Here is a 10,738-nt window from a genome sequence, read left to right as displayed (position 1 = left end):
GTACCCGCAGTGGGGCAGCGAGGTGGAACGCAGGGACCCAACTCGGGTGGCTCGTGGGCGGAACGAAGTGGGGTCTGAGTGTGCGGTGCAATGCTTACCTGGTTCCACGATTTGGCAGAGGGTGCGTGAGTAGGGCCTTTGACGACGCTCTCGAACCACCCGTTGCTGCCTGCTGACGAGAGAGGAGGATGAGTGTGGTCCGGTGTTGGTCCGTCTGCAAATCTCCGTGTCCTCTTGGGACCCAGAGACAGAGAAAACCTCTCTCTCATCGAGATTTTTGGAAACCAGATTCTCCACCCGGCCCTCCTCTGGGGGAGGGAGAGATGCATTCACCATCCTCCAAAGAGCAGTTCCCTCTCTCTCTGGGTCCTGCCTACGCCCAGCTCCACTGCGCCGCTTGCTCGTGGCAGCTGCAGATGCGGCATGGGAGCGGGGGTTGACGCAGGGGGCTGCCCTCGGCGACGAGCAGGCTGGGGCGCTGAGGCCGGTGGACAGGTGGAGGCAGCAGCTGCCCACCGGGGCAGGATGTGACGAATCGCCTCAGTATGCTTCTGTGCAGCCGAGAACTGCCAGGCAATGCTCTCGACCTACACGCCGAAGAGGCTGGTCTGGGGCACAGGGGCACAGGGGCATTGAGGAACCGTACTTTGTCGGCGTCCCTCATGTCGGCCAGACACAGCCAGAGAAGGCGCTCCTGGACCACAAGTGTGGACATCGCACGACCCAGAGAACTCGCGGTGACCTTCGTCGCTCGGAGTGCGAGGTCAGTAGCAGTTCGGAGCTCTTTCAGAACTTTCGGATCGTGACCACCCTTGTGCAGGTCCTTCAGTGCCTTGGCCTGATGAACCTGCAGTAATGCTATAGCGTGTAAGGTGGAAGCAAAAAGCTGGTATGCGTTGAACTGGCTGCCTTTTTATGCTCACGCTGTGATCAGCGGCAGCTGGATGCAATCATTGCATGCCAATATGCATTGACTCATTTAGTTTACACTCGAAGTGAATTGGTCTCTCTAAGTGAGATCCCAATTCGTTGGTCACCGACGTGACGTCGAGAGTGACTGACTGAAAGGGAACTAGCATCCAAAACACAGCTTTTCAGAGTATTGTTTGCATCTGTAACAAGATTAATTGCTAATGTTGTATTCCTCAGTTCTGTGTTGCTTTTGGTAAAAATGTCTTCTAAATAAGTAAATAAATGTAATAACTATTACTAGTTCATTAATTTCCCTATGGTTTCTGTAGCTAACAGTTGGATATATAATGACTACTCTTGCGTAAGCTATGCTAACAAGCATGAAGCAAGCTAAACAGCTAGTTAGCTAACTTATACGGTTGCATGTTCACATTGCTTTAAAAGTGTAAGCAAGTTGTTTCCACCAAACATAAACATTAGCATTGTTAAAAGTAGCAAAGGTACCCCGATAGCACACGTACATCACAGAGATGTCTATTTGACGTCTGCATTTACATCGGCAAGACATATTTTTTTAGGATATATAATGACTACTCTTGCGTAAGCTATGCTAACAAGCATGAAGCAAGCTAAACAGCTAGTTAGCTAACTTATACGGTTGCATGTTCACATTGCTTTAAAAGTGTAAGCAAGTTGTTTCCACCAAACATAAACATTAGCATTGTTAAAAGTAGCAAAGGTACCCCGATAGCACACTTACATCACAGAGATGTCTATTTGACGTCTGCATTTACATCGGCAAGACATATTTTTTTTAGAGTATTTGCTCATCTGCAACACGTCTATAGGATGTTTCTTATCAGATGTCAAATAGACGTTTAGAAAATGTCTTTAATATGTTTATGATTTAGAATGTATGTAAAACTGACATCTGAAAGATGACTATCAGATGTTTGTACACAGCAGATACTTTCCAGATGAAGCGATCTTTAACAGAAATCTTGCAGACGTACCTGTGCTATCTGGGTATTAGTTTAACTAAATTTCTCAGGTGGTAGTGTGGCTGTTTTCTAAATAATTCGGCTTTTCAGTAGCAAAGCTTCATTAATTAGCACGGTAAGGTTGTGAAATACTACCTTGTTACAATTTTATTGACAAATGTTAGGAATAAAGACTTGTGTGTACAGCCATTAGGAATCAGAACACAATGTCCATTTTGAGAATAAATTACTCTTTAACAGTCTCTTTGCAACCAGCCTGAATTGTCACAAAAGTCACATTATCAGTTTAAGTTTGAATCAGTTTCCAATAAACTTTTAACATTTAACAGAAATGAGAACAGGTTGAATTCACCACATATGTGGAGTACTGCAGAATAAGAATAAGAGGGCTGTATAATAAAGACAAATGAGAGAGAAAGAAAATACATTTTAAAGGTCAGCAGCACAATCCATCCAAAGCCTGACTCAGTTGAAGTATATCCAATGAATTGGTCCGGATTGTTGACAGGGCACTTGATTTAAAAAAAGAAAATAAATCCCATAATTACGCTCTCCAAGCAGCATTTCCACAAATCTCACTATCATGAACAGTGGTTCTAGTGTGTGGGAAAATAGATGCGAGTGTGTATCTGATACTCACCAGTCAATACGGAGATAGCTGATCTTTACTAAAGCCAGCCAGTGCCTGAGGTGCTCGTCTCAACATCTACAGCGTCTTTCCAGTCTCCCAGTGTGTGTGTGTGTGTGTGTGTGCATCCAGAATGTAACTAGTTAGCCATGTCTGGTCTCATCAACAGAGAAAGATCAACAAATATCATCATCAAACCGAATCTATTACACAATACTGAAGCCCACTCCTGATGAAAACTTTGTGCATTCAGTTGGCCTAATTCATGAAACATGAGCAGAACACATTTTTCTGTAAATTGTTTGTCAAAGAATTCCTACCAAAATTATTGAGCTAAACTGAATGCAACAATTTACATAAGAATGGATTTACAGGTGATTTACAATTCGCTCTGCTTGAGTTTCATGATTGAAGCCCAGTCTTTTGTGGTTCTCCAAGTTTTGTCTTGCCTTTTAGCATGTGGCACTAATATAATCATGTTACTGATACATCAAGATGTTGGGAGGCCTGGTTTTGACAATATGGGATCCGGGCCTAAAGTGAACGTTCCCTGAGAATGCTTTATGGATGGGTTGATTGGGTTGAAGCTTGATAGCTGGGATTTTCAAATGGGCGTAGACTGGCAGGCATCTCAGATGTATTTCCTTTGAGAACTAAAACTCTGGATTTATTATTAATCCTTACAGTTACACAGTGACTGAAGCAAAGAACTGTTCTTTTAGATGGTTATTTGGTTAAGGAGTGGAACATGGTTTGGCCTGTTTAGATATTCTTAATGAGATGACAGCTTCCCATATTGTTCCAAATTAATCATTGATCATAGCCAAGGCTCATGCTCAATGTCAAATCACATTACGGAGTGAGCAGAAAAGCATTAGATTGCTGCTTGTCCCATAGCTCCATTCATCATCATATTCTGTGTTTATGGATTCTTCAGGTGCCACTAAATTCCTGGCCTCCGGCTGAGAACAGTTCGTTTCTATTTAGAAATAACCTACCCACAATGTCTGGCAGGGTGTGAAATGCATTCAGTTCCTCTCTGCATTGTTTAGAAATTGCAAACTACAAGTAACCATGCTAATATTTTTACAATCAGTTTTTACTTAAGTATATTATTTTTAAAGTATATTATATCCATAATAAGTACTAAAAGGGATTTAGTGTGACAAAACGCTAACTTGTTTTGCTCATGTTCCCATGGAGCTATGAAAACGTGATTTATGAATGTTCTCTGAATGTTCTTTTTTTTGGTTATGTGAACATTAAGGGGAAAGTTCCATTTTATTATTTTGTAAACATTATGGGAATGTTATTTTTGAATGTTCTTTATAGCATCTTGGACATATGTCCACTAAAATGTTTCAGAAGAAAGCCCCATAAACAATGTTAAAATATTTTTTTTGCTAATGTTTTGAGAACATTATTAAAAACCAGATAACGTTGAATGACTGTTCTATTAAAAAATGTTTGTTCCTAACTTCGAGTTCTGAGCTGGGACATTTGTTTTTATGTCACATACTGTTTGTTGGCTATTTGTATTCTGATAATTACAGGACTGTTCTCTGAAGATCTCTGTCATTTTCTCTCTTAATGGACTCAGTACCTTTACAAGTACAGTTATAATTGAGTCAGAATGTGTTTTTTTTTTGTTGCATAGTTGACCTTCACACCTTAAAAGACATGGACATGAACATGAAACAAAAACAAAACCCAAACCCCACATTACACACCTTCACTAAGATTATCCATGTATGCATAACAAAATGCTTACATGAAGGATTAAAAACACATCATGCTTGTATTTTAGCGAAAACACACAATGTTGATACCAATTATAGTCCCATTAGTGTGTATACATGCTGTTCAATTCAGAACTACTGTACAATCACATTATATAGCACTGTTGGTTTTGCTCAGTTTTGCTTTGCACACAGTCATATTTCACCAATGTTGTGCTTTGCAAAACTGGTATGATTTCAGTCAGACTAAAGCTTTGCATGATTTTTTTTAGTCTGGCTGAAATGAAAGTTTTTAAAGTTCATGTAAACATGTATAATGAAATGTGCTCAAGGTTAATTGAATCTCCCAAACTCTAGGTAGGTCTGAGTTTCTTTGGGTCTTACTTCAGTTGCCCCCTGTTTTGGTACAAAAGAGACTAATGGCTAAAACCATAAATACTATTTTCATTTTGAGGTTTATGTGTAAACCATGCGCATCTCGCATGACATTATCATAACCAACAGGATTCATTCTAAAAGGTTGTTTAGAAGTTCAAGTTCATGCCAAACCATGTCTATAAAAAATCAAAACAATCCTGCAGTGCCATCTCCGTTTTCTCATAGTAACACAATGGCAAGTATCTGGGCTCTGTGAAACAGGCTGGTTTTACTACAGGCTTCGTGGGAGCCAAAGCCGGGCAAGCTACGAGCACAAATATATCACCAAAACACATTTCTTCATTGTGGTTGAAATAAATACATAGGGGCTCTGAACAAAGTTCAACTACTGATTTGAGCTTGTGGCCTTGACTCTTTCTTTCCACGGTCACAATTCTCTAGTGGCATACTCATCAAAACATTGGTGAAATATGACTGTGTGCTGGGCTTATTAAAACTGTTATTATCATGGGTGATTGGGGTTTAACAGGACCTGACTGTCACTGTAATAACAGGGTGGTTCGGTTCTAGGATCCTTGGACTGAAAGAGTGACCAAAAGCGGTCATGAAGCCCCTCTATGTGGTGTGTCAATTGTTCCCCTACTCCTTCTGCACACACAGAAATACCCACATCTTCCTGCATGCATGTGAATTCTCATGCAAAAAGGCATGACTGGATATAGACATGCACAAATGAACAGATACCTTAGTGTCTTAGATACCTGAAAACTCAAATATATTAACCCAATGGACCAACCCAGAATTTCCTTCACCAAAACGTTTATTTTAGACTTAGTCAGTGTGGTGTGGCTAGGAAGGCCTCATTATCCAAAACATCATTTCAATATTTCTGCCCTATCGTTTCTCCAAAAAGCCTGTCAAAGAAGCTTTAAAAAAGAAACTTTCCACCTAAAGCTCCTGCTGCAGATCAGCACCGCCAGAGTGGTCTGTACCAACAAACAAGGAGACTGACCCGTGAAATACGAGTATAAATACAAAGGTTTCCCTTCACGAGTCGCCCCTTAGCCTGGTCCCTGCCCCCCACTTCTTCATTAATCACCCCCACATGCAAAAAAACATGCCTGGCCGGAGTGAATTGTGGCTCTTTTGGTCACTGAAGGGGTTGTGCATGTCCCTGAGCTACCCACAAGCCCTTGCTGTTCTTGGTGGCCTGTTAATTTGGCCCCTGTAATGGTCTCTGTCACAGGCGATTGATGAGAGGAGACCCTGATTTACTCCAGGTGCCTGTTTACTTATTGTCCAGTCTCTGGCGCTGCCCTGATCTCTGACCCCTGGCTCTGAGGTTGACCCATTGCTTAATGAGTGAGAGGATCAGTGTTTGTTGTCCAGAGTGGGGCGGGATGGGGATTTAGGGTGTACTGTGTGAGAATGTGTTTGAAGAAACAGTCCATGTATGGAAACTTTTCAGATAAATAATATTTAGTGAGATCATCTGATAAATATCTTTAAGGCTTTCGAATATTTTACCATGTTTGAATCCATTCCACAGATTTTCCCCCAAAATCAGAACAGAAAATGTGAAAAAGTTTGCATAAAAACTCTGGGCCTGATTCAAATCACCTGTGGCACAGGAAAGTAATGTTTGTTAATGGCTTGCTCTACACTGAATGCGGCAGTTGATGCTGTCTAGACATGCACAATATGACACTCCATGCTAGCCCATGCTTTCCCTGTACTCTGGATACACACTTATGGGTAAATAAAGCCACCCACTTCACTACCTAAAATATTTAGGCATGTTTAAATATAGCATGACTGGATACATGCTAATACCTTGTAATATGCTAGCAGGGCTCTGTTTTCATTCCCTGATGTTGCCTTCCATGCCAAAACATGATCACGATACTCTCATAATGTTGAAAGAGATATGGAGGGTGGCAGCTGCCAGTCATTGCTTTGTCCATTGAATTGATCATGTAAACTAAGCTTAAGCTTTCACTAAAGCTAGAACTAGCAGCAACAGCTCCTTCATTTCTGCAGCAGCCTGTTCATACAATGTAGGCCTTTTAGGCTGAGGATCACAAGACAATACAGTATAGCACCCTTGTTTACTCTACACTGAGCTTGTAGATTTCCTTTGGTTTACAGTGAAAGATTTGCTCAATAACAGGTCTCACTTATGGCAGTAAAAAAAAGAAGAAGAAGAAGAAAAAAATAAATCACAGTAATAGAAAGTAAATAACAGAAGAGAATCAATGAGTTGTGAAGAATTTGCATTATAAAGAATTATATAAAATGAATATACTACCGTTCAACAGTTTGGGGTGAGTAAGATTTTAAATAGACAAATAAATGAATACTTTTATTCAGAAAGGACATATTCAATTGATCAAAAGTTACAGGAAAGTCATTTATAATGTTACAAAAGTTTTCTGTTTCAAATAAATGCTACTTTTTTATCCAAGTATCGTAGTTTCCATGAAAATATTAAGCATCACAACTGTTTTCAACATAAATAATAATCAGATTTCTGAAGGATCGTGTGACACAGAAGACTGGAGTAATGGCTACTGAAAATTCAGTTATAAAATACATTTTGAAATGTGTTGAAATAGAAAACATTTAACAGTTCAAATTGTAATATTTCACTATATTAATGTTTGTAAAGTATTTTTTTTTATTTTGTTTCTTGAGAGGCTTTTGTATAACAGCGATTTAGTGCCACATAAAAAAAAATAATAATAACAAGATTATGAGAATAAAGTCATAATATATTGAGAATAAAGTCAAAATTATGAGAATTAAGTCATAGCAATTGATTACATGAATAATATTTTGAGAGTATAGCCTATATTGCTCATGCAAATGGCCTGGTGTCATGATGCTGCTGCTACTGTGACGGAGCGAGGAGACGTAGGGAAATTCTTGAAACAGTCTTTATTTACACAAAACCAAAGCAAAGCACACGTATCAGAGGGGATTGACGAACAATACCGGACGCTAGACACGGAAAAACACAGGGCTTAAGAACTTAAAACCAAACGAGACACACCTGGAATCAAATCACATCATAAACATAGGAAACACCTGGGAACAATGAACATAATCAGACATGGGAGAAACAAGATCATGGGGCACGTGGGCGAAGAAAAACCCAAGACACGGAACAAAACACAACAAAGACAGGAGCACAGGACTGACATTACTCCCCCTTCCCAGAAGGCTCAGAAGGGGGGGTGGGTGCTCTGGAGGCCCCTCAGGACAGACCTACACGGGACGGCAGGGCCCTCCGTTCCGGGTCCCATGGCTGATCAGGAAGTTCAGGATGCCCTGGCGGATCAGGGAGCTCAGGGGGCCATGGTGGAGCAGGGAGCTCAGGCGGCCATGACGGAGCAGGCAGACTAGGGAGCCTGACCTCAGCACTCGGCCCGACCTCTACGGACGGATCCCTATAACCCCCCCCCAAAAAAAATTCCTTGGGGAAAATATCAACCCCTGAGGCCCCCCGTGGGCCTGACTCGGGAACTGTGGCCCTCCCTGGGCTTGACTTGGGGACTGGAGCCCTCTCTGGGCTAAACTCAGGGACTGGAGCCCTCTCTGGGCTAAACTCAGGGACTGGAGCCCTCTCTGGGCTAAACTCAGGGACTGGAGCCCTCTCTGGGCTAAACTCAGGGACTGGAGCCCTCTCTGGGCTAAACTCAGGGACTGGAGCCCTCTCTAGGCTAAACTCGGGGACTGGAACCCTCTCTAGGCTAAACTCGGAGACTGGAGCCCTCTCTGGGCCAAACTCGGGGACTGGAGCCCTCCCTAGGCTAAACTCAGGGACTGGAGCCCTCTCTGGGCTAAACTCGGGGATTGGAGCCCTCTCTGTAGCGGACTCAGGGGCTGGAGCCGATACTGTAGTGGACTCAGGGGCTGGAGCCGACACTGGAGTGGACTCAGGGGCTGGGATGAGGGTGGAGAACAGTCTCTTTCTCCTCATCCTCCTCCTTTGGTTAGGGGTAAATGGAGCGGCCGGCGGGCTTGAGAGTGCCACGTGCCGGCGTGCTTGACTTCGGAGCAGCCGGCGGGCTTGACTTCGGAGCGGCCAGCGGGCTTGACAACGCCACGGCTGGCTGGCTTCACTGAGGAGCAGCCGGTGGGCTTGACTGAGGAATGGCTGGTGGGCTTGTTAAAAGAGCTGCTGGCAGGCTTGACATCGGAGCAGCCGGCGGGCTTGAGAGTGCAGTGGTCGGCGGCCTTGACTGAGGAACGGCCGGCTGGCTTGACGGCCGGCTGGTTCTGGATCGGGGCCGGACACTCTCCAGACACCGGAGGATCCCTTCCCTCCAGCTTAGTCCTGTGGTGTCTGGGAGGTCAACGGGGCGGTAGTAATTTGACCTGATCAAGAACAGCGAGTTGATGGTGGCGTCATCCAATGTCGTCACCGATGAGCCCGCAGAATTCCCAGGCGTACTCAATGAAGGGGAGATCCCTATGGGCTAGGGCGGAGAACCGAGCGGCTACATCCATAGCAGTGGGGAGAAACGAGAAAACAAAAGACTTTTCAAAAAACGGGAAACAAAACGGGGAGAATGGTCGCCGCTTACTTTTTGTCGGTCCGGTATTCTGTCACGATGCTGCTGCTACTGTGACGGAGTGAGGAGCGAAGGAGCGAGGAGACGTGGGTAAATTCTTGAAACAGTCTTTATTTACACAAAACCAAAGCAAAGCACACGTAGCAGAGGGTATAGACGAACAATATCGGACGCTAGACACGGAAAAACATAGGGCTTAAGATCTTAGAACCAAACGAGACACACCTGGAATAAAATCACATCATAAACATAGGAAACACCTGGGAACAATGAACATAATCAGACATGGGAGAAACTAGATCATGGGGCACGTGGGGGGGGAAAACACAAGACACGGAACAAAACACAACAAAGACAGGAGCACAGGACTGACACCTGGATTGGAAGCATGGGGAGAAATTTTGGTGGCCTGGAAACTGATTTGAATATATGTAGAATTATCAGCAGAAATCATACCATGTGTCATATACTCGCAGGGATAGTATGCTTGGAAATATTATTTCACGTCTTCGAATGCATTCATTATTTGTAGTGCGTCAGCCACCCAATAATATCAGTAAGCTTTGTGCTTTTGGTACTTAAAACAAAGTCTCAGCTTTCAAATTATGTCAGTTTTATAGTGAAATACAACCAATATGTCTTACAATAATGTGTTTTTCACGCTCTTTAATGTGGCATAACAGATCGCTGTATTCGCCTCAGTTCAAGCGGCTTGTGAATCAGTCATCTTTTGGATTATTTATTTATTTATTTATACATTTAGCAGACGCTTTTATCCAAAGCGACTTACAAATGAGGACAATGGAAGCAATCAAAATCAACAAAAAAGCAATGATATGCAAGTGCTATAACAAGTCTCAGTTAGCTTAATGCGATACATGTAGCAAGGTTTTTTTTAAAATCATATAATAAATAAAAATAAAACAGATAGAATAGAAAAAGAATAGAGCAAGCTAGTGTTAGAGGCCTTTTTTCAGGGTATATTCAGGAATCATGGAGTTAAATTTAATACCCTTTAAGACCTTTTTTAAGACTCTTTCCAATTCCAATTTTAAGACCTCATCGCCACTCCTTAACCGGTTACATCGGCGACACTTTAACTTACATTTACTATATATTGATTGTAAGATAGCGCAACTAAACAGACTTACTTTGTGATAACTCCTTATCAATACAACATAATTCAGAAGTGGCGAATGAAGCACAAGAGAATTAATTGAGTTACTAACCAATGCAACCCAAGAAACAAGAATTAGACCAATAAACAAAACAACTGACAACACTTATTGAGGAGGGAAAATAAAGCTCTCCGAGCTAACGGGGCAATGAGTTCACAGAGTATATTCAAAAGATGTATTTGTCACATCAACTTTTATAACTGTCTGCAAACCATAGCTGTTTTGTGGAACACTTCTCATGACAAACATCTGACTGATCAGACAGTTTACCTGTGATTACGGAGTGCTTGATTTGATGCAGACTTGACAGAGTGTCAGTACTGCA

At 42.4% G+C, this 10,738-nt stretch overlaps 1 long non-coding RNA gene across 1 annotated transcript in view; it reads left to right on the top strand.

The window, feature by feature from the left end:
• Positions 1 to 10,524, top strand: part of LOC107707145 (uncharacterized) — a 14,670-nt gene extending 4,146 nt beyond the window's left edge. Inside the window, exon 3 of the long non-coding RNA XR_001636225.1 lies at positions 10,438 to 10,524. This is a non-coding gene — a long non-coding RNA (uncharacterized LOC107707145). The remainder of the gene's footprint in view (positions 1 to 10,437) is intronic.
• Positions 10,525 to 10,738: the final 214 nt, after the last annotated feature.

The sequence above is a fragment of the Sinocyclocheilus rhinocerous genome, unplaced genomic scaffold (genome assembly GCF_001515625.1).
Source record: "Sinocyclocheilus rhinocerous isolate Xijiao unplaced genomic scaffold, SAMN03320098_v1.1 scaffold715, whole genome shotgun sequence".
Classification (NCBI taxonomy): Eukaryota; Metazoa; Chordata; class Actinopteri; order Cypriniformes; family Cyprinidae; genus Sinocyclocheilus; species Sinocyclocheilus rhinocerous.
This window is presented reverse-complemented; position numbering and strand designations above follow the sequence as displayed.